The following is a 24284-nucleotide window of genomic DNA, read 5'->3' on the forward strand; positions in this document are numbered from 1 at the left end:
AATTTCTGCTTGATTAAATCAACACATAGCTTTTAAATCCAGTTGTATAACTCTTGCATTATCTCTCAGATTCTAGATTCTTTCAAAATCCTTATTATCAAATTGATCAATTTTGTAATGAATAAAAGTGGTTGTATTTTCCCCTCCATTGAAGGTATCAAAGATATGAAAATAGTTTTTACTTTTAAGAAAAGTAACCAAAACGTAACAACAGATGCTAAAATTTTACCTGACTCGACTCTGAACATAACATCTTAAATAAACATTCTGATAAATAAAACAATATGATACATAGAAAAATTATGAAAACTCAGTAGTTATAAAATAATTTGTCTCATAAAGCTCAATGCTGATACCCTTTGGGGGTTTAAAAATTCCAGAACTGAACTATAGTATAAAATGCAAGGAGACTACAAACAAACCTTTTGAAGCATTTTTTTTTAATATGACTGATACAACAACTACACGAAATAATCATAAAGTGTCAAAGCACAAAATGTGGCTCCAACATGCACAAATACTATAGTCAAGAACAGGATCTTGGAGTCCCCCAAGATGCTATTGTGAATTTCCTAGTGAATCAGGGCTATAATCACCCCCAACTCCAGTTTTGAACACAGCAGTATAAATGCTGAAGATTCACGTGGTGCTTCGTGATTTTAGCTCGTAATTTAAAGCCCTTGAGGAAATGTCAATGAAAAGCTAGAACCCCATTCTTCAACTCACAAATGAGTGTCTTTGCCTTTTTCTCTGCTTTTATTCATGAGAAATTCCTAAAGAAACCCATGGCACTCTGCTGGTGCCACCTGCAGCCCGTGAAACGGGGAGGCATGTGACTCCTGTAGAGCATCCCTGGGGCGTTCCATCTGAAGAGTCTGCCTAAGTTCAACAAAGTCTCTCTTGCACTTCCGCAAATATCAGGGAGAGATAAACATGAAGAAAGAAAAAAGTCACCAGCATAGTAAAAGGATGTTAATGAAAGAAAATAGACTGGAATTAAGAAGAGGGAAGTTTTAGCCTAAATATCAAGGGGGGAAAGAACTTCCTGATAATAAACTCACTGGATTAAGGTATTGAATGCATTTTAAATGACATAATAATTTAAAACCATTTAAAATTATATATCTACAAAAAATACAAAGGATTTTTTAAAACCTCCATTAGCTTCAAGAAAAGAATTTATCTATGATTAGACAGATATTTTTATAACTTAGCATTTTCTAGGACCAGGAGCTGACTGTGGCTCAGATCATGAACCCCTTATTGCCAAATACAGACTGAAATTAAAGAAAGTAGGGAAAACCACTAGACCATTCAGGTATGACCTAAATCAAATCCCTTATGACTATACAGTGGAATTGAGAAATAGATTTAAGGGTCTAGATCTGATAGATAGAGTGCCTGATGAACTATGGACGGAAGTTCGTGACATTGTACAGGAGACAGGGATCAAGACCATCGCCAGGGAAAAGAAATGCAAAAAAGCAAAATGGCTGTCTGAGGAGGCCATAAATAGCTGTGAAAATAAGAGAAGTGAAAAGCAAAGGAGAAAAGGCAAGATACAGCATCTGAATGCAGAGTTCCAAAAAACAGCAAGAAGAGATAAGAAAGCCTTCCTCAGTGATCAGTGCAAAGAAATAGAGGAAAAGAACAGAATGGGAAAGACTAGAGATCTCTTCAAGAAAATTAGAGCTACCAAGGGAACATTTCATGCAAAGATGGGCTCGATAAAGGACAGAAATGGTATGGACCTAACAGAAGCAGAAGATATTAAGAAGAGATGGCAAGAATACACAGAAGAACTGTACAAAAAAGATCTTCACAATCAAGATAATCACGATGGTGTGATCACTAATCTAGAGCCAGACATCTTGGAATGTGAAGTCAAGTGGGCCTTAGAAAGCATCACTAAGAACAAAGCTAGTGGAGGTGATGGAATTCCAGTTGAGCTATCTCAAATCTTGAAAGGTGATGCTGTGAAAGTGCTGCACTCAATATGCCAGCAAATTTGGAAAACTCAGCAGTGGCCACAGGACTGGAAAAGGTCAGTTTTCATTCCAATCCCAAAGAAAGGCAATGCCAAAGAATGCTCAAACTACCGCACAATTGCACTCATCTCACACGCTAGTAAAGTAATGCTCAAAATTCTCCAAGCCAGGCTTCAGCAATCCGTGAATTGTGAACTTCCAGATGTTCAAGGTGGTTTTAGTAAAGGCAGAGGAACCAGAGATCAAATGGCCAACATCTGCTAGATCATCAGAAAAGCAAGAGAGTTCCAGAAAAACATCCATTTCTGCTTTATTCAGTATGCCAAAGCCTTTGACTGTGTGGATCACAATAAATTGTGAAAAATTCTGAAAGAGATGGCAATACCAGACCATCTGGCCTGCCTCTTGAGAAACCTGTATGCAGGTCAAGAAGTAACAATTAGAACTGGACATGGAACAACAGACTGGTTCTAAATAGGAAAAGGAGTACGTCAAGGCTGTATATTGTCACTCTGCTTATTTAACTTCTATGCAGAGTACGTCATGAGAAACGCTGGGCTGGAAGAAGCACAAGCTGGAATCAAGATTGCTGGGAGAAATATCAATAACCTCAGATATGCAGATGACACCACCCTTATGGCAGGAAGTGAAGAGGAACTAAAAACCTCTTGATGAAAGTGAAAGAGGAGAGTGAAAAAGTTGGCTTAAAGCTCAACATTCAGAAAACAAAGATCATGGCGTTTGGTCCCATCACTTCATGGCAAATAGATGGGGAAACAGTGGAAACAGTGTCAGACTTTATTTTTGGGGCTCCAAAATCACTGCAGATGGTGACTGCATCCATTAAATTAAAAGACGCTTACTCTTTGGAAGAAAAGTTATGACCAACCTAGATAGCATATTGAAAAGCAGAGACATTACTTTGCCAACTAAGGTCTGTCTAGTCAAGGCTATGGTTTTTCCAGTGGTCATGTATGGATGTGAGAGTTGGACTGTGAAGAAAGCTGAGCGCCGAAGAATTGATGCTTTTGAACTGTGGTGTTGGAGAAGACTCTTGAGAGTCCCTTGGACTGCAAGGAGATCCAACCAGTCCATTCTGAAGGAGATCAGCCCTGGGATTTCTTTTGGAAGGAATGATGCTGAAGCTGAAACTCCAGTACTGTGGCCACCTCATGTGAAGAGTTGACTCATTAGAAAAGACTCTGATGCTGGGAGGGATTGGGGGCAGGAGGAGAAGGGGACAACAGAGGATGAGATGGCTGGATGGCGTCACTGACTCGATGCACATGAGTTTGGGTAAACTCCCGAAGTTGGTTGATGGACAGGGAGGCCTGGCGTGCTGCGATTCATGGGGTCACAAAGAGTCGGACACGACTGAGTGACTGAACTGAACTGAACTGAGGATATTCTTTGACACTACGAATTCCTAATATTTACATAGTTTTTACAATTTGCCAGTATTTTCTCTAAGCACTTTGGATACCTTAACTTATCCTCACAATAACCTTATTAAGTTATTACTATTACTAACCCCATTTTATGGATGAGGAAACTGAGATGCTAAGAATCTAAGTAACTTACCCAAAGGAACACAGATTGAGCAGCAGAAAGGTTCCAACTGGGCATATGGCTCCAATATATCTTGTGTAGAGACCTGTGTAAAAATATCTTGGTTTAAAATATCAACTTATTATATGGCTAATTCATCCTTGAGCAATTGTCATCATTTTACATGGTTGAGTTCAGTTCAGTTCAGTTCAGTGGCTCAGTCGTATCCGACTCTTTGCAACCCCATGAATCACAGCACGCCAGGCCTCCCTGGCCATCACCAACTTCTAGAGTTCACTCAGAGTCGCATCCATTGAGTCAGAGATGTCATGCAGCCATCTCATCCTTGGTCGTCCCCTTCTCCTCCTGCCCCCAATACCTCCCAGCATCAAAGTCTCCTCCAATGAGTCAACTCTTCACATGAGGTGGCCAAAGTACTGGAGTTTCAGCTTTAGCATCATTTCTTCCTAAGAAATCCCAGGGTTGTTCTCCTTCAGAATGGACAGGTTGGATCTCCTTGCAGTCCAAGGGACTCTCAAGAGTCTTCTCCAACACCACAGTTCAAAAGCATCAATTCCTCGGCACTCAGCCTTCTTCACAGTCCAACTCTCACATCCATACATGACTACTGGAAAAACCGTAGCCTTGACTAGACGGACCTCAGTTGGCAAAGTAATGTCTCTGCTTTTGAATATGCTATCTAGGTTGGTCATAACTTTCTTCCAAAGAGTAAGCGTCTTTTAATTTCATGGCTGCAGTCACCATCTGCAGTGATTTTGGAGCCCAAAAAATAAAGTCTGACACTGTTTCCACTGTTTCCCCATCTATTTAAATGAGGCAAAATTATGAAATAGGTAAAATCTGTCCACTTTTTACCTTTCTATGCCCTTTTTCTGAGCCTCATCTTCTCTTAGAGAATTTTTTCTGCAGCCCCTAACAATTAGGATTCTTTTTTTTTTTAACTTTCCCCCTAACAAAACCTGCTGACAGTTGTCAAATGATTTAATAAACCTATTCCAATGAAGGGCAAGTGCCCAGAAAGTGAAAGTCGCTCAGTCATATCCAACTCTTTCAGTCTATGAGATTCTCCAGGCCAGAATGCTGGAATGAGTAGCTTTCCCTTCTCCAGGGGATCCTCTCAACCCAGGGATCAAACCCAGGTCTCCCACATTACAGGCAAATTCTTTACCAGCTGAGCCATAAGGGAAAACCAAGAATACTGGAGTGGGTAGCCTATCCCTTCTCCAGGGGATATTCCTGACCCTGGAATCAAATTCAGGGATGCATGGGTCTCTTGCATTTCAGGCAGATTCTTTACCAACTGAGTTATCATGTAAAAGAATCCTCTAAATTTGTTGTTGTTTAGTTGCTGAGTTGAGTCCAACTCTATAGCCACCCCAAGGACTATACACCACCAGGCCCCTCTGTCCATGGGATTTCCCAGGCAAGAATACTGGAGTGGGTTGACATTTCCTTCTCCAAGTGACCAGAGCCTCCTGGTAAATAGTCAGTGCCCAATAAGTAGCTATTGAATGACTACTCAATGTTTATGAACTGCCTCCCCCCCCAAATTTTCTTAATGACTTTCTAGCACCAAAAGTCCTAGGATTTAGCAGCTGGGCTTAAAAACTTCACATTAGTCTTTGTGTAATTGAAATAATAACTTCAAATTATGTAGCACAGTTCCATAAAGCTAATCTCACTTGTCTATGCTCAAGTCAATTCTAATGAGAGAGAGAGAAAGAGAGGGAGGGAGAAAGCAAGCAAGCCTAAATGGTATTGCCCAAAGACTAAATCAAAGGTTCAGTTCAGTTCAGTCACTCAGTCGTGTTCAACTCTTTGCGACCCCATGAATCGCAGCACACCAGGCCTCCCTATCCATCACCAACTCGCGGAGTTCACTCAGATTCACGTCCATCAGGTCAGTGATGCCATCCAGCCATCTCATCCTCTGCCGTCCCCTTCTCCTTGTAAATCAAAGGTTAGTGTACCCTTTTACAGGATTTTGGGGAGTGGAGGCAGTGTTTGGGGCATGGGGTGGAAAGTGTGAGAAAAGACAATTCTACACCCTGTAATTTCAACACCTTTGGTATTCCACAAAAACCAAGAGCCAGCTGAAGGGAGAACATCTGCCAACTGCTTCCAAATGAAGGAGAATCATTCTTCCAACAAGAAAATAGTGATGAAGGGCCATCTTAGACTGAGAAGAAAATTGAATTTTCACAGTGCCAACATCAGGCTCATTTTTAAAATATTCCCTCAACATTTGTACATGCACCGGGAGAAAGAGAATCAGGAATGTGGTTCCTCAGAATTAAAAGCATATTGGAAAAATAGTTCTATTAAGCATGTGCCTAATTTAAAAATACAGAAGTTTTATTAAGTTGAGATATATAAAGCTGACACTTTTGAAAACCAAAAATGGTCAAATAGAGGCAAGTTCATATGCTTTGACCTAAAAGAGGATGTCATACTAATCAGTAGGTGGCTGTAAATCACAACAAACCTAATACTTTTAAGTTGTGTTGGCTATAAAGTGACTTTCCAATGGTCACAGAGCTGGCAGATGGGAAGTTTTCTGACTGGCAAAGTCCTCCTTTCAATAGGCCTGCCCTCGAGCATTTATTCATCCAACGCGTATATCTGAACATTTACCACGAGAAGGCAATGGCAACCCACTCCAGTACTCTTGCCTAGAAAATCCCATGGATGGAGGAGCCTGGCAGGCTGCAGTCCATGGGGTCGCTAAGAGTCGGGCATGACTGAGCGACTTCACTTTCACTTTTCACTTTAATGCACTGGGGAAGGAAATGGCAACCCACTCCAGTGTTCTTGCCTGGAGAATCCCAGGGACAGCGGAGCCTGGTAGGCTGCTGTCTATGGGGTCGCACAGAGTCAGACACGACTGAAGCAACTTAGCAGCAGCCATAGCAGCATGCATGGTGCTCAAGGGCATTTTTCAATGTGGGAGAATCACCTACTATTTCCTGCTCAACTGTTGGCCCCAAGAGCCATCAGCTGTGAAGGCCTGAGTTTGTCCAATGTGAGTCGAACAAAACCGCAGGGGGATGAGTGGTGATAAGAAATGACAAAGAGAAGGTGCAGACCTGATAATGAGATCTGTCTGCTTTTTCCAAGGGAACAAATGTGCATTTTAGACCCCACGACAAGCAGAGAAAGGGAGGCAGCCTGCGTAGCACACAACTTTTAAGAAACCCACCCAACCCTGTCCTACAGTCACAGCTTTCTCCACCAAAAAAGTCATCTCAGAGGGCCGGAAAGCAAGGTTGAAACAGCCCTTTCCAGCCCCACAGGGCATGGGCCTTGGACCTGTAGCAGCATCACCTGGGCGTTTGTTAGAAATACACACTCCCAGGCCCCACCCTAGACCTTCCCTACCAGACACTCTGGGGCTGAGACCCAGGAATCTGAGTTTTAACAAGTCCTCCAGAGGGGCCAGGGAGGGGGAGCTTGCAGATTCAAGAAGCTGAGGATCTCTGTTTTAGGGAAAAGGAGAGATCCTGCCAGAGGTGTAAGAAGGTAAAGCAGTGCAGGACCCCACAAGGTAGTGTAAGAACACAGGCCTTCCAGCCAGAAATACAAACCCTGCTTAATTTCCCATTTACACATGAAGACATGAACGCTGTGTCAGTGAGCATTTAGTCAATGAAAAATAAAAATACAAAATAAAAATAAAGCAAAAACACTCACTGAGTGTTTCTTAGGTCCCAGGATCTTGGCTAAGTACGTCACAAAGGTTTCATTTAGTCCACAAGACAATCTTATCATAAAGCAGGTATTTAACAGGTACAGAAACCCTTGAAATCCGTGGGAAGTAAAACACTGGGAGGTTAAATAACTTTCCATTTTCCGTGCATCTCGCAAGTCACAGACTCAATTGCGAGTGAGGCCTCCTGATAGCCCTCAGCTATCTATCTGCTGTATTTCAAAAGACACCCTAAAGCACCATGGCCCTCATTCCCATTATGAAAACATGACCGTTTATCCATACATTTTTCGATCAAAATACTGTAGCTCCCACGACAAGGTGAGAGGAATGAAGGACCGAGGCTCTCTCTGCTGACTTCCAATCCAAACCAAATACTTTTTAGTTTCTTTTAGAGAGAAAGCATCCACCGGAGAACAAAGGATGTAGCGCCACCTAGTGGATTCATGTTCCTATTTATCTCAAAAGGCTTTTCGCTTGTGCAAAGAGCACTGTAATGAAAATAGAAACTACTCTGGACAAATCACTACAAAGCGAGCAAGCCCAGCAAGGAGAGGAGACTCGGTTCAAGGAGCTGGCTCAGCTGTATTCCTCTTCGGTCATGACCTCCTGTGAGTTGTCTGTACCGCCGCCCGTCCTGGAGGAACACAGGACAGGACACGCCCAGCTAGGAACCCTGTTACCCGCCATCTCTGCGCACAGAATCTTTAAGCACAGAGAATGCCACTGTAGGAATCTCCAAGAAGGATTAAGCTTGTACCACAGAAATGCTAATTCTGCTTAACTACGCGGACCAGCTAGGCTTCACTGAATAAGACATCCCTTTCATTGTCTGCACACTCTCCTGAAAAAGCCACAGGGCAAGTGAAGAAAAGGAACACAAGACAGTGAAGTAATTTGACTAGGTTCCTTTAGTGACAGGGAGATCAAAATGACAGATTTTGCCAGGCTTAATCTGACTCTCCACTCAGAGTGACAAGAAAGGGGGTATTGCCTCTGGCACAGGCTCCAGAGGTTGTCCAGATTGTTCAGGGAAAATTTCAACTTCCTGCTATTTCGTGATCTGCTCCAAATAAAATTCCAATCTGTTCCAAGCCACCCACAGCAGCAGCATTTTCCAAAGTGTCGGAAATATTTGCTGTACGGCAATGGGGTTCTACGTTTATTCAAGCTTAGAAGACATTGGATTAAAAAACAAACAGCAACAAAGTCTACTGATTGAATCCAGAGCCTTCTTCACCTTTACCTGATAAATCTCCAGATGAAAGGTATGTCCCCTCTACTCCCTCAGGTATCTAGCCCAGGACGCTTTCCTTCTTTTTCTAGCAGAGCACCCGGTAGATGGGGACACACACAGAAAACCCTAACCTAAAGTGGGTCTATCACACCCCTGATTTCTTAGAGCACAGCTTAAAGTGAGGCAACCACACAGGCTGTTGGGGTCATTGTGGTGACTTTGGTAATGAGTATTTAAGAGAGCCCAACTAACGTGTCTTAGAGAAAAGCTGAATATCCATTGTCATTTTCCAATTTAATTACAAGTAGTTTCTCTTTATTTGGCTTCCCAGGTGGCACAGTGGTAAAGAATCTGCCTGCCAATGAAGCAGACACAGGAAGTGCAAGTTTGATCCCTGAGTCAGGAAGATCCCCTGGAGAAGGAAATGGCAACCCACTCCAGTATTCTTGCGTGGAAAATCTCCTTATTAGCCAGCTCCATCAACCCTGGGAAATGAGATCTCTATTCGACCATTCCAGACAAGAAAGAACAGTCTCTTCTCCCATCTCTGCCTAAGCACACATCTTTTAAGTCGGAGTGTACTGCCTGCCCTCTGCCCCTCTTCAGAGCTCTGGAAGCCCCTCCTATGCACAGAGTCTGATTCTTCCCGTTAGCAATTAGGGTGCACCTGGGGGTGGACAGAGGACAGAGGAGGAGGAAGGCACAGTCTCTGGTCTCCAGGAGCCTAGATTCTTATCTCTGGGCTTGCTCTTGTCTGCTCAGCCCTGGCTTTATTCTCTGGTTCTAAAGTCTGAGGATCATTAGCTGATTTGCCTGCCCCCTGCAGCAGCACCCAGGGGGTCCTGCACAGCTCTGCCCTGGATCTTCCTGTGGTTCCCCAGCATACCTGCAGCAGTCACCTCTGCCCCTACTCTTTCACTGATCAGAGCTGAGGCCACTGTTGGAGCTGCTCTTGGAGATTTTTGCTTGTGTTTTGCATGGCATCGCCGTGCTCTCTCCTAGAAATGGCAAACACTGCTTTTTACTGTTTTTCCACTTTTGGTAAAAATAAGTACTAGAGAGAGAGACAGACAGAGAGATGGAGGCCCCAGGAACCTGCATGCTATCAATGTTCTCTTCAGTTCTGGAAAGCCAGGAGACAAAGAAGCTGTCACCCAGTCACTTCAAACACTCTGAACAGGCTGGCAGAGCTGTGGGACCATCCTAACTATAGCCCGAGGCAGTGGTCTCGCAGCCTTTCCAGGCTCAGCTCAGCCAGTCACCCGCCAGTGGGGAGGTCCTCCCCTGGAGACCCCCTTGCAATATCAGAGTGGTATGTTTATCCTTGCAGCACTCCTTCCCACCTAGCACCCAGACAGGATTTCCTTTTATCACTCTAATTTGACACAAAAGTGCCTCTCTTCCCAGATTGCATCCAGGAGAGACAGAAAGAAATTCTATTCTTTCTTTCCTCTCTTCTGAGCAGCATAGTCCATTTTCCCTGGGCTCAGACAACTAAGTTGTTAATGCAATCTCGGGCTTGTGCAGAAACAGAACTGCCATTTATAGCCTCACTTCTGGGAAATGGCCATGCCTAGGGCACAGACTCAGGCACCCAGGGAGAGAGGCCTATTCCGTGATTGAAGGCACAAGTCCAAAGGTCACTCTGCCTTCTGATATATAAACTTTCAAAATGGAAGTTTATGAGTTGGGGACTTCTTTCATTTAGGCATTGACAGAATGATCCTCTAAAGCCATTGAAAATAAAAGATTGGGGTCTTTTGGAAAATAAACCTTGCTATGCCGCTGCTGCTAAGTTGCTTCAGTCGTGTCCGACTTTGTGCGACCCCATAGACGGCAGCCCACCAAGACTGCAAATGTGAGATGGGGGCAGGAGAGGCAAACCACAATTCCCAGGAGATAGGTGGCAGAAAGCCCGGTTCAGAGGGTGCAGAAGCTGACCTCTGACATCCTGAGTAACTACCACCTCCCATCTTGCCCTTAATAAGGCTTGGTCCTTCCTCTATATCTGGATAATAAGAAGTGCCAGTTTCACACTTTGCTTTGAAAGGATGCTGACTCCTGCCTTAGATCTGGGGGAAGGGGGGCAAAATCTCCAATCTAAATTCCAAGGGAAAATTAGATATTTACATCTCAGGTTTTTGGTGTTGGTTTTTTTTTTTTTTCCTACCATTTATGGGGACAGAGATAAAACACCATTCAGTGAATGTCAAGAGTCTGTTGGTTTTAAGAACAAATACTAAATTATTTAACATAATCATCAAGGTCCTGTATGAGCCCCTACTTCCTGTTGGCCTCCCAAACCTTGGTCATACCACTGACCATGCCAACTTGGCTGGTCCTCTTTCAGACCATCCCAGGTGCCTGGTACTTCCTGCTGTAAGGTCTTTACACAACTGTACTCTCTGCTTAGAATTCACTTATCCCTTCAAAAATTGTCCATAGCCCCCCTCACCCAATGAAAACCTCCTCATCCATCAGTACTCAGCTCAAATGTCTCTTCCTCATCAACTCCTTCCCCAGTCTTAAGTTGAATTCTCCCACCCCACCCTTGCTGAGTACTTTCATAGCCTTCTTTGCTTCCCAGTGCTTTTCAAAATGAAAAGTGAGCAATTGCTTGGATAATTGGCTGATTAGGCTTGTCTCCCCCTACTCTACTAGCAGAAAGAATCGCAGATAGAGGCAGCCAAATTGTGATATGAAGGAAGGCACTACAGGGCTTTGAAAGAAACCTCCCTTAGGTCACAGCTTCTGCAGAGAGGCAATATCTCATAGGATCAAGGACACAAACGCTAGAGTCAGACTGCCTGGATCGTCATCTCAGCTCTGCCACTTGTCAAGTCTGTGACCTGGGGAAATCTGCATAACCTCTCTGCCAGATTTCTTCTTTGTAAAAATGAACTATTTGCACTCTGTGACCTCTGAGCTCTGCGATTTGATCTTGGTTTGGGGTTTAGTTTTGAGCTTTCAACCAGACGGTAGGTATCTGAGGCCCTATAAACTTGTACTTCTTATGGACCAGACAGGGTTTTCTGTTCCTGGTTTGGGTTGTGGGATTTCGTTTCATGCCTTTAAATTAAGTATAGGGGAGCACTGTGCTTTCAATGACCACTCAATGCTCTACATGAAGCTGATGGCTATGGACTGAGTTCCTTGGCAATGTTTTAGAATATAAGTTCTATTTTCATTGCGAAAGTTATGACCGCAATATAATTTTCACTGAGCAGAGATTATGGATTTTCTTGTAAAAAATTATTTACAAATTATTTTGGAGTCAGTATTGAAGCTCATTGTTATATTTCCAAATTGGCTGTCTCCTGCACAATCTGATAAGAGAGCAACCTCGCAATGTGGGGTGTCTTTCTTACCTCCTATTGCTGTCTTTCCTGCACTTTAAACACAAATAAACATGCATAAATATATAGAATAAAATGCAACAAGCTATGTAGTTGAATCACTAGAAAAGCAGGGAGACAGTATGGAGGCTTTCTCTGGGTGCTCAGCCCAGATGTTTTAAATCAACCATCATAGGATCAATGAGGGTATGACACCATCTCATCTTCCCCTTGACGGCAAGGAACAAATTGGCCATGTGACGACTGAGGATGGCCCTGGGTCTCAGGCATCCTCAGTCCATAAATTCTTCAAGCCTGCCTCCCTTTACACTTGATGCACACCTTTCCAGCTGCTCAGAGGCTTCAGAGAAGGGCGGGAGCAAAGACTGGGCATGTATTTTGCTAATCAAAATTGGCTTCAGTCCGAGTTTGGCACTTGAATTATGTCTCCTCCAATGAATGAGTCCACCTGATATGACTGCAAATAACATTTGATTGTGTTTGTTTCTAGTTTTCTACCTTAGAGTTTAAATGATTTTCCTTACATTTCATCCCCAAGTTCATGAGATAATTTATGACCTGATATCTACAAAGTGACTCCATTTACTATTATTATAACCATGTCATTCCTCCAAAGCTTCACTCTGGAATATTATGACAAAATAGCAAGCACATAATTTTAACACACATAAAAATTATTACCGTGCAGCTGTGCAAGTATTTCTTTCCTGTACTGAGGTCCACAATCAATTCTATTTGTGCATACGACACAAAGAGAGTAATAATTTAACACCCCTTGATAGTTTTTTTCTTCCTCCTTTTCCTGAAATCTATTCAGGAGGTAGTAAAAGGCCTCCAAAACCTAAGCTTTGTGCCAAATATCTGCAACAGTCCTCCTGCACAAACTGGAATGAAACAATTAAGAAGCTGCTTAAGTAACCATTTGCCACAAACCAGATTGAGGGATTTGAAATATGTACAAATATTTTTAAATAACCCCCCAAAGGGGAAATTCGTACTAATAAGTGAGGGCTGAGGCAGTGCCTGCTGCCAGCTCTGCGTCCTGGGAGTACATATGAGTAAATATAAACAGGTTCCAACATTTTTTATCTTCCCTAAGGTATCTGAAAGAAAGGCTCTGATTTTAACGGCTACAAATCTGGGGCAGAGCTTTTTCTAATAAGATTTCATAATCTTCACAGCACAATACTCTCTATGTGAGAGCAATCCCACGACTCGTAATTCCCCAGCAGTTAGTGTGCCAGGGTGAAGTTCTGAGTCTCAGATAACATTACGGCTGTGGTTTATGCCCTGATTGATAACATAGTCGATGGAAGCAACCTGTCCCAGAGAAAGGATCCAAAAAGCTTTGCATAGTGTTTACGATACAGATAACCTCCCGGCTGACATCCATGGAGGAAAACCTTTGATGGATGAAAGAGGCTCGGAGATCCTGTGCACCCAGATAGCGCTGGTGAGTTTCTCGTATATCACTCTTTAGACAATTATAGCACTTTAGTCATTTTATTTAGTCACAAACGCTTAACTGATTTTTATAACAATATGTTTTGCAGAGAATATTTGATAAATATAATGAAATCATTTTATGCTAGATCCCAGGGGACAGACCAGGGAAAATGCTGTTAAAAGACACTATTTCTTTGTTATGTATCATATTCAGTCTGTACTGTTACTGGAGCCTGAGTCTGAAAGTTTGAGAGCCTCCATCACCAGTACATCCTCTGCCTAACTCCTTGCTGCTTAAAAGGTGATGAGTTGACCCCAGCATCAGCACCACCAGAGAGCTTGTTAGAAATGAAGAATCTCGGATCCCATCCCACACTTACTGAAGCAGAAACTGAACATTAACCAGATCCTTCTGTGTTCCTATACATGTTGAATTCTGAGATGCACTGGTCTATTACATCTTAGAGCAAGCTGCAGCCCCAGATTGGAGCCAGTAAAAAATAGAAGGGAAAAGGATGTGGACACCAAGTAACCAGGTTTTTTTCACACACACACACACACCCACCCACCCCAGCATCCTTTCCATGGAAGTTTGGCATTGACTAGCCAGAGAGGGCAGTGGCAACCCACTCCAGTACTCTTGCCTGGAAAATCCCATGGATGGGGAGCCTGGTGGGCTGCAGTCCGTGGGGTTGCTGGGGGTCTGACACTACTGGGCGACTTCGCTTTCACTTTTCACTTTCATGCATTGGAGAAGGAGATGGCAACCCACTCCGGTGTTCTTGCCTGGAGAATCCCAGGGATGGGGGAGCCTGGTGGGCTGCCGTCTATGGGGTCGTGCAGAGTCGGACACGACTGAAGCAACTTAGCAGCAGCAGCAGCAGTTCTAAACTGCAACTTAAATGGCTCCAGTGGGCCATGGATTACACGTAAAGTAGTAAACACATGAGAGCTTTATGCAAAAAGAAAAGAGAAGGCACTTCTAGAGAACCTGATAAAAGAATGTCCATGGTTTAGACTAAAACTTCTTAAGCTGCTTCAGGGCAGTTTAATGAGTGTGGAGTGTGCAGAGCGAATTCTACATCCTCTGAAATCTATCAGTTTCTCAGATGCCTTTCCTGCATTCACAACTTTGATCTACCCTGATTCATTTCATTCCTAATAGGTTTCACTAGTCTCCTAAAAAATAAACAACTAAAAGAATGAGTTATGGTACACAAAAGGCTAATGGGACATCCTTAAAGCAAAGAGAAATGACAAGAAAGAGAAAAAAAATATTATTTGTACTCTAACGTCTGATGCAATTGTGAAGTTGCTGGTTATAGAGAATTCAAGATCAGATGCCATGTGCACCCTCTTTAAAGATTAATCATGACTTGGAGAGGCTCTTAGCTGATTGAAATGAACATTAAGTTTTTGAACTGCCAAAGGGACTCCTTTAGACAACTTGAAAAGATCAATAACCAGTGTAAATAGCATGCTGACTACCTGCCTCTCCTAAAAACTGAGGTGAAGTGCCATGTGCAGAATGCTGGAGTTCAAATTGGCCAGCACCATGAAACCAGATGCTTCCAGAAAGCTTTCCGAAAGAGAGATGGCTTTATTGAAGAAAGAGTCTTTAACCTCCAAGTACCAGGTTTCTGGAACAGAAATTATTAGATTTTTCTGTTGTTGGCTAAAGGGATGATTCAACTAGATTATTTCCTTGAAATAGCAAGAGAGCCCCCAACTTATCAGCTTTCATGTTTTGCAGGAAATAAAAAATAATAGAACCAGATTATTTTGTTTTTGAAGTCCTTGGGTCAATCAAGAACAGCTCTGGGGTTCTATCACTATTTTGCATTCTACCAGGCCAGCTGGCAGCCAAGCTGGATACAGCAGAGTGCTTTTGTAAGTGGATAGAAATGTCTAACATGAATGATAGGGCTCAAATCTTTTCAAAGCTATTATATTAACATACCAAAGATCCTTCAGCCAAATGAGGTCATAAGGCCATAAGCAAAAACCCCAAAGAAATATTGTTTGTTGTCCTTTGTCTCTTCCTCTAGCATTGTTTTACTTGATGAAATTGAATAACAACATCTACAATACAGCTTTATGATGTTTACGCTTTACAAAGCACTGCCACATATTCTTTTATTTAATACTCAGAGCATCCCTGTGAGAAATATGTTAACATCCCTGTGTTATAGATGAACGAATACAATTCCCAAAGCTCTGCCAAGCATCTCATGGGTAACAGGTGAAACAGCTGCTTTATTTCCTTAACAGAGTGAGGTCAACACTATACTTAATTACGAAAGAGATATATCAACAGTCCCTCCCTAATCCCACCAGGAGAAATTAAAATTTTACAGAAAAGTATAGAAAGGCAAGCAATAAACAAAGAATTCAAGCTTTAGTGCAGGGTCATTTCCTACAGTAATATCACTGTGAAGAGTTTTATTCCCTTATCTTAAAATGCAACACCTTGCTTTACCCTGTCAAGCCCTTTTCATCACTCAGAATCCAAAATTAAGTCCTTCCTCCTCCTTGAAGCCTTCCTTGCATACCAGCCACAAGTGAATATTCTTTCCCTCAAATTAAGATGGCAGGGATTTTGATTACACATGAATCATGATACCCTGCCTGTGTGATGGTGGCTCATGTCCATGGCTAGCCCGACTATTTGATACATGGGCTCTAGAGTGTAGGAACTGTTATTGTATGAGTGGAATAACATAACCTCCTGTAGACCCCATGGGCTCTGGAATTAGCTGTGTCTAGATACAGATTTCTGCATCTCCCCTACACAACCATGAAGTATTCCTGCCTTCTACCTCTCTCAGACTGCTTAATATCATAATGTCTCTCATTTTCACTAAAGCAAAATATGTATGTCCGTGCCAAATCATCTGTTTCAATTTGAGGCATGGACTGCTAGCATGGAATGCAAAGGTAGGAAGTGAAAAGATACCTGGAGTAACAGGCAAATTTGGCCTTGAACAAACAGAGTTTTGCCAAGAAAACTCACTGGTCATAGCAAACACCCTCTTTTAACAACACAAAAGAAGGCTCTACACTACACAAGGACATCACCAGATGGTCAATACCGAAATCAGATTGATTATATTATTTGTAGCCAACGATGGAGAAGCTGTATACAGTCAGCAAAAATAAGACCAGGATCTGACTGTGGCTCAGATCATGAACTCCTTGTTGCAGAATTCAGACTTAAATAGAAGAAAGTAGGGAAAACCACTAGAACATTCAGGCGTGACCTAAATCAAATCACTTACATTTATATAGTGGAAGTGACAAATAGACTCAAGGGATTAGATCTGATAGAGTGCCTGAAGAACTATGGATGGAGGTTGGTGACATTGCACAGGAGGCAGGGATGAAGTCCATCCCCAAGAAAAAGAAATGCAAAAAGTCAAAACAGGTGTCTGCGGAGCCCTTACAAATAGCTGAAAAAGAAGAGAGGCTAAAGGCAAAGGATAAAAGGAAAAATATACCTATTTGAATGCAGTGTTCCAAAGAATAGCAAGGAGAGATAAGAAAGCCTTCCTCAGTGATCAGTGCAAAGAAATAGAGGGAAACAATAAACTAGAGATCTCTTCAAGAAAATTAGAAATACCAAGGGAATATTTCATGCAAACATGGGCACAATAAAGGACAGAAATGCTATGGACCTAATAGAAACAGAAAATATTAAGAAGAGATGGCAACTATACACAGAAGAACTGTACAAAAAAGATCTTCATGACTCAGATAACCACAATGGTGTGATCACTCACCTAGAGTCACACATCCTGGAGTGCCAAGTCAAGTGAGCCTTAGGAAGCATCACTATAAACAAAGCTAGTGGAGGTGATGGAATTCCAGCTGAGCTATTTCAAATCCCAAAAGATGATTCTGTGAAAGTGTTGCACTCAATATGCTAGCAAGTTTGGAAAGCTCAGCAGTGGCCGCAAAACTGGAAAAGGTCAGTTTCATTCCAATCCCAAAGAAAGGCAATGCCAAAGAATGTTCAACTACTGCACAACTGCACTCATGTTACAAACTAGCAAAGTAATGCTCAAAATTCTCCAAGCCAGTCTTCAATAGTACATGAACTGTGAATTTCCAGATGTTCAAGCTGGATTTAGAAAAGGCAGAGGAACCAGAGATCATATTGCAAACATCCATTGGATCATCGAGAAATCAAGATAGTTCCAGAAAAACATCTACTTCTGCTTTATTGACTATGCCAAAGCCATTGACTGTGTGGATCACAACAAACTGTGAAAAATTCTGAAAGAGATGGGAATACCAGATCACCTTACCTGCCTCCTGAGAAATCTGTATGCAAGTCAAGAAGTAACAGTTAGAACAGGACATGGAACAACAGACTGGTTCCAATTTGGGAAAGGAGTATGTCAAGGCTGTTTATTATCACCCTGCTTGTTTAACGTATATCCAGAGTACATCATGCAAAATGCCGGGCTGGAATCAAGCTTGCTGGGAGAAATATCAATTACCTCAGATATACAGAAGATACCACCTTTATGGGAGAAAGTGAAGAGGAACTAAAGAGCCTCTTGATGAAAGTGAAAGAGGAGAGTGAAAAAATTGGCTTAAAACTCAACATTCAATAAACAAAGATTATGGCATCTGGTCCCATTACTTCATGGCAAATAGATGGGAAAATAATGGAAACAGTGACAGACTATTTTGAGGGGCTCCAAAATCACTGCAGATGGTGACTTCAGCCATGAAATTAAAAGATGCTTGCTCCTTGGAAGAAAAGCTATGACCAACCTAGACAGCAAAAAGAAGAGATACTACTTTGCCAACAAAGGTCCATCTAGTGAAAGCTATGGTTTTTCCAATAGTCATGTAAGGATGTGAGTTGGAGTATAAAGAAAGCTGAGCACTGAAGAATTGATGCTTTTGAACTGTGGTATTGGAGAAGACTTGTGGGAGTCCCTTGGACTGCAAGGAGACCAAACCAGTCAATCCTAAAGGAAATCAGTCCTGAATATTCATTGGAAGGACTAATGCTGAAGCTGAAACTCCAATACTTTGGCCACCTGATGCAAAGAACTGACCCTTTGGAAAAGACACTGATGCTGGAAAAGATTGAAGGCAGGAGGAGAAAGGGATGACAGAGGATGAGATGGTTGGATGGCATCACCAACTAGATGGACATGAGTTTGAGTAAGCTCCAGGAGTTGGTGAGGACAGGGAAGCCTGGCGTGCTGCAGTCCATAGGAGTGCACATAGTCAGACATGAACAACAGAGTCAGAGCAACTGAACTGAACTGAAACAACTGATATATTAGGTTTAAACAATTGGCAGCTCATTCAGTAGAGTTCATTCACTCTCTATTACATGACTATCTCATACCTTCTCATCCACCCCTTAGTTTCCAATATCTTCTCCCTCTCATGACTCTCAGCTGATGAACTTTTTCCCCATCCTCTAAGGAAGTGGACACATCACAAACCAACTCCTGCCCACACGACCACCACATCTACTGTCCCAGTTGCATCTGAACACTTGGAATCTAGTTTCCATCTTGTTACTTTGGTGATGGGTCCATGCTCCTATCTATCGCCAGCCTTTTACATTTTCTCCAGATCCCATCCCCTCTCGTCTATACAATCACATCGCTGTGCCATCACATTTCTCTCTCCTAATCGTCAGGATGTTTCCCCCTTATAGGATCATTGCCGTCAACAGTAAATATGCCAAAATTCCCCATGCTATAGCTTGGATTCCAATGAATAATAATTTTTAAAAACCCTTCCTAGACCCCACATCCAACTCCAGCTACAGCTCCATTCCATGTTCTCATCTACAACAAAAATACTTGAAAGAATTATCTACATTAATGTGTCTAACACCTTATTTCCTCACCTCGAGGCCATTCAATCAGCCTTTTATTACCAGCAAATGGCCATCCTCAAGGTCTTCTACACTGTCCTCAATGCTAATTAATGTCAGCCTAATTCTTAAGGATTAGAATTATCCAGAACATGTGATACAATTGGGCATTTGCCATTTCTTTGCAGTTTATTGAGGTATAGTGACAGTAAAAATCATATATATTTATTGTGTGCAAGGTGATATTTAGACATACTTACCATAGTCAAACTAATCAATGTAGCCGTCACCTTGCACAGCTGCTTTTGGGGTGGGGGACAGGGGGAACAGCTAGGACCTACTCTTTTAGCATGTTTCTAGTATACAAGTCAGTATTAATAACTAAAGAAGAATTAAAAAGCCTCTTGATGAAAGTGAAAGAGGAGAGTGAAAAAGTTGGCTTAAAGCTCAACATTCAGAAAACTAAGATCATGGCATCTGGTCCCATCACTTCACGGCAAATAGATGGGAAAACAGTGGAAACAGTGGCTGATTTTATTTTGGGGAGCTCCAAAATCACTGCAGATGGTGATTGCAGCCATGAAATTAAAAGACACTTTTTCCTTGGAAGGAAAGTTATGACAAACCTAGACAGCATATTAAAAAGCAGAGATATTACTTTGCGAACAAAGGTCCATCTAGTCGAGGCTATGATTTTTCAAGTAGTCATGTATGGATGTGAGAGGACTATAAAGAAAGCTGAGTGCCAAATTGATGCTTTTGAGCTGTGGTGCTGGAGAAGACTCTTGAGAGTCCCTTGGACTGCAAGGAGATCCAACCAGTCCATCCTAAAGGAGGTCAGTCCTGGGTGTTCACTGGAAAGACTGATGTTGAAGCTGAAACTCCAGTACTTTGGCCACCTGATGTGAAGAGCTGACTCATTTGAAACACCCTGATGCTGGGAAAGATTGAGGGCAGAAGGAGAAGGGGACGACAGAGGATGAGATGATTGGATGGCATCACCAACTCAATGAACATGGATTAGGGTGAACTCTGGGAGTTGGTGATGGACAGGGAGGCCTGACGTGCTGTGGTTCATGGGCTCACAAAGAGTCGGACACGACTGAATGACTGAACTGAACTGAATGTGTGTGTATGTTTGCTTAGTCTCTCAGTCACATCCGACTCTTTGTGACCCTGTGGACTGTAGCCCACCAGGCTCCTCTGTCCATGGGATTTTCCAGGCAAGAATACTGGAGGGGTAGCTACTCCCCTCTTCAAGGGATCTTCCCAATTCAGGAATTGAACCCAGGTCTCCTGCAGTGCAAGCAGATTCTTTACCATCTGAGCCACCAGGGAAGCCCCATAGTCACTATACCTTACATTAGATCTCCAGAACTTATTCACCCTGCACAAGTGAAACTTTGTGCTTTTTGACCGACATTTCCCCATTTCCCCTGCTTCCCAGCCCATGACAAATACCGTTCTACTCTCTCTTTCTAAGGGTTCAGCTTCATTTGTCCATTCTTGGGATGCTTTATTCACTTAGTTTGAGTCGCCACACATTTGAAACTGTCCTTCTACATCACTGGCCATTCTTTTCCCAGATTCAAGGCTGATTCTCCCTCTTTCTTGACCTATATGTGTTAGAATGGCCCAGATTCAAGCCTACCATATTCCTTACCATCCCTCCCTCCCTGGGAAACCTGATCCTATTCCCTCCTGTCAAATAGACATTGATATGCTGAGAACCTCCCAAACTTGCATCTCCAGTGAGAACTTCTCCCTTGAATCTAGGCTCACTTCTTCCATCTGACTTGATATCTTCTCTTAGCTGCCTAGTAAGTGTCTCAAGTTTAGCATGCATAGCAGTCAAGCTCCTCATCCTCTCTCCTATCCTTAAGGCAAGGGAGCAACTCCAATTTTCACAACTGCACAGGCAGTGAAAAGGACTTTGAAGTCATCCTTGCCATTTCTTCTTCTCCCACACCCTATATCCAATCTGTCAACCAGTCTTTGGACTTTTACTTCAGAATTCTGCTTTTCTTGATCTAAATCACTATCATCCTATCATTAGGTTATTCTAAAGTCTTTTGACTGATTTCTCTGCTAACTTCTGGCCTCTATAGAATAATTTCTCTACACAGGAGGCAAGGTGACTTTTTTAAAAGCTAAATCCAAACTTGGCATGCCTCTGTTCAGAAAGCCAAAATTTATTGTCCCAGGAGCCCTTGGAATTGACCTTATCATCTCTTTGCCCAGTTTCCTCAACCTCATCGCCCCTCCTTCCCCTCTCTCATGTTGCACTGACCTTCTGCTGTTCTGACAAGCCCAACCCACTCTTCCCTCAGTACCTTGTGCCAGATCATCCCTCTGTCTGAAAATGTCTTCTCCCAGATTTTCCCATTGCTTTCCTCCTCAGAGTGTCAGTGATGATCACTTTATTGATCACATGACCACAGAGGCCTTCATTAATTCTCCTGTATAAAAACTTCTCAACATTCTGCATCCCTCTTTCCCTGTTTCTCCAAACCCTTCATTATCATCTGACATGAGTATACTTACTTACTTACGGTTTCTCCCTGGAAGGAGAATTATGACCTACCTAGACAGCATATTAAAAAGCAGAGATATTACTTTGCCAACAAATGTCCGTCTAGTCAAGGCTATGGTTTTCCAATGGTCATGTATGGATGTGAGAGTTGAACTATAAAGAAAGCTGAGTGCCAAAGAATTGATGCTTTTGAACTGTGGTGTTGGAGAAGACTCCTGAGAGTTCCTCTGACTGCAAGGAGATCCAACCAGTCCATCCTAAAGGAGATCAGTCCTGAGTGTTCATTGGAAGGACTGATGTTGAAGCTGAAACTCCAATACTTTGGCCACCTGATATGAAGAGCTGGCTCATTTGAAAAGACCCTGATGCTGGGAAAGATTGAAGGCAGGAGGAGAAGTGGATGACAGAGGATGAGATTGTTGGATGGCTTCACTGACTCAGTGGATATGAGTTTGTCTAAACTCCAGAAGTTGGTGGTGGACAGGGAGGCCTGGCGTGCTGCAGTCTATGAGGACTCAAAGAGTCAGACATGGCTGAGCAACTGAACTAAACTGAACCAAACTGACTTATGATTTCTATTTCTCCTCATTAGAATATGAACCTTATGGGGCTTCTTCACTACAGCACTGATACATAGTATGTGTTCAAGAAATGTTTATTGAATGAATGAATAGCAACTTCTGTGAACACCCAGAGGAAAGAAGAGATTTATGTTTATCACTGTGTATTTGTGATGTGTATGCCATCAGCAATGAACCACCACAGGTGTCAGTCCAGACTAAATTTCTTAGCCATAAAAGACCTCCCTTTACCCACTTAACAGTTATTGAGGATGAGGATGATATAATGATTTTTAAGGCAAACAGAAAACAGTAAAATACACTGAACAACACATAGGGAAAATGATTTTCTTATTCTTCAGATATTGTGTATAGTTACTTGGCTTGAAAATGGTGAAACTAAAATTTTGGACCCTAAAATATAGCTGTCCAATATGACAGCATCTTTTTTATATTGTTCCTAACAAAAAATACAATGCTTATAAAGAACAGTTACTTTCCCGGACTCTGTTCTGGCTCCTGTTTGACTGCTTCCTGTTGTTAAAGCCCATTGTGAGAAATAATACAAGCTTTTCATCATCAGCTATTAACCAATAGTTATTTCACTCAAGTTTTACTGGTTCACATCCCTTTTCTAGCTATTTTATGTCTAGAAATATTTGCTTCATTTTCATAAAGTCCTATTAGTAAATTCTTCAGCATCCCAAGTAACCATAACGATTAAACACATAATAATTGTAAATTGAAAATCTACATATGGGATTAGCTCAATTACTCATTTTGTGAATAATAAATCCCCAAAGAAACTCACATTCCATTGCTGTGTAATTTATTCTGGAATTGTAAATACAGAAACACTTGATGTATGTGGGTACACCAATTTGGAATTTGAAGAAATTCAGACAAGGTGAGCAACGAAGGTTATCTTTGATTAGGATGTTCTTCTTAATAAGGTTGAATAAATTAATTTCATAGCAAAATATAAAGGGGAAAAATACTTGAGAATAAAATAAACACTCTTGCAGAACTCTTCAAAATAAGAATAAGAGTTCTGTTTCACTTTGGTTTTTTAAGGTAAAAAGTGCTTAAATGTTCATTCAGTTACTTCAATTTCATTTAGTAAAGTTCTAACCTAATAGCAGAATCAACTTTGATACAATGGTTCCCTCAACTCTTTGATTTTATTATTTTAGGCTATAAATTCTTCTACTCAGCACTAATCCTGTAGCATACACTGAGTTATAATTATTATCTTAGTTGTAGTAGTAGCTTAGAAGTAATAAACTAAATCTGAAGCACTATTAAATAAATACTGAAACTCAACATGCTTGCTATTTTAGACTTGTTTTTCCCCATCTAGTCTGAGTTAGTAATGCTTTAGTACATAAGAATACTCTATGCTGTGAAACCTTTTAAGGATCACTAACATTTTTTGAACAAGACAATTTAGGTGCAATTTACCTTTGATGAAATTGTTTTCAATTTAAAGCAAACATATATTAGCAAATTTTATTTTTTGTTTTTGAGACATCAAATTGTTTTCTCAGTTAACTTTGCTAATAAAAAATTAATTATAGGAAAGGGAGGGAAAGATGGCGGAGGAATAGGACGGGAAGATCGCGTTCTCCCTCACAAATTCCTCAAAAGAACATTTCAACGCCGAGCAAAATCCACGAAACAACTTCTGTAGGCTGGCAGAGGACATCAGGCAACCAAAAAAGCAGACCATTGTCTTCAAAAACAGGTAGGAAAAAATATAAAAGACGAAAAAGGAGACAAAGGAGGTGGGGAGGGAGCTCCGTCCCGGGAAGGGAAGCCCGTCCCGGGAAGGGAATTTTAAGAAGAGAGGTTTCCAAACACCAGGAAACACTCTCCCTGCCGAGTCTGTGGCGAGCCTTGGAAACACAGAGGGCAACATAACAGGAAGGAAAAATAGATAAATAATTAAAACCAACAGATTACAAGCCCACCAGTAACTCCCCCAGCGGAAAAGCAGCACAGACGCCTGCATCCGCCATTGGGAAGTGGGGGCAGGGCA

General features: G+C 41.9%; 1 long non-coding RNA gene across 1 annotated transcript in view; it reads left to right on the plus strand.

The window, feature by feature from the left end:
• The first annotated feature begins 7804 nt into the window (after nt 1–7804).
• The window catches only part of LOC132660239 (uncharacterized), a 41953-nt gene continuing 25473 nt past the window's right edge, over nt 7805–24284 (plus strand). Inside the window, exon 1 of the long non-coding RNA XR_009601622.1 lies at nt 7805–8531. This is a non-coding gene — a long non-coding RNA (uncharacterized LOC132660239). The remainder of the gene's footprint in view (nt 8532–24284) is intronic.

Source organism: Ovis aries, chromosome 8 (genome assembly GCF_016772045.2).
Source record: "Ovis aries strain OAR_USU_Benz2616 breed Rambouillet chromosome 8, ARS-UI_Ramb_v3.0, whole genome shotgun sequence".
In the NCBI taxonomy this organism is placed as follows: Eukaryota; Metazoa; Chordata; class Mammalia; order Artiodactyla; family Bovidae; genus Ovis; species Ovis aries.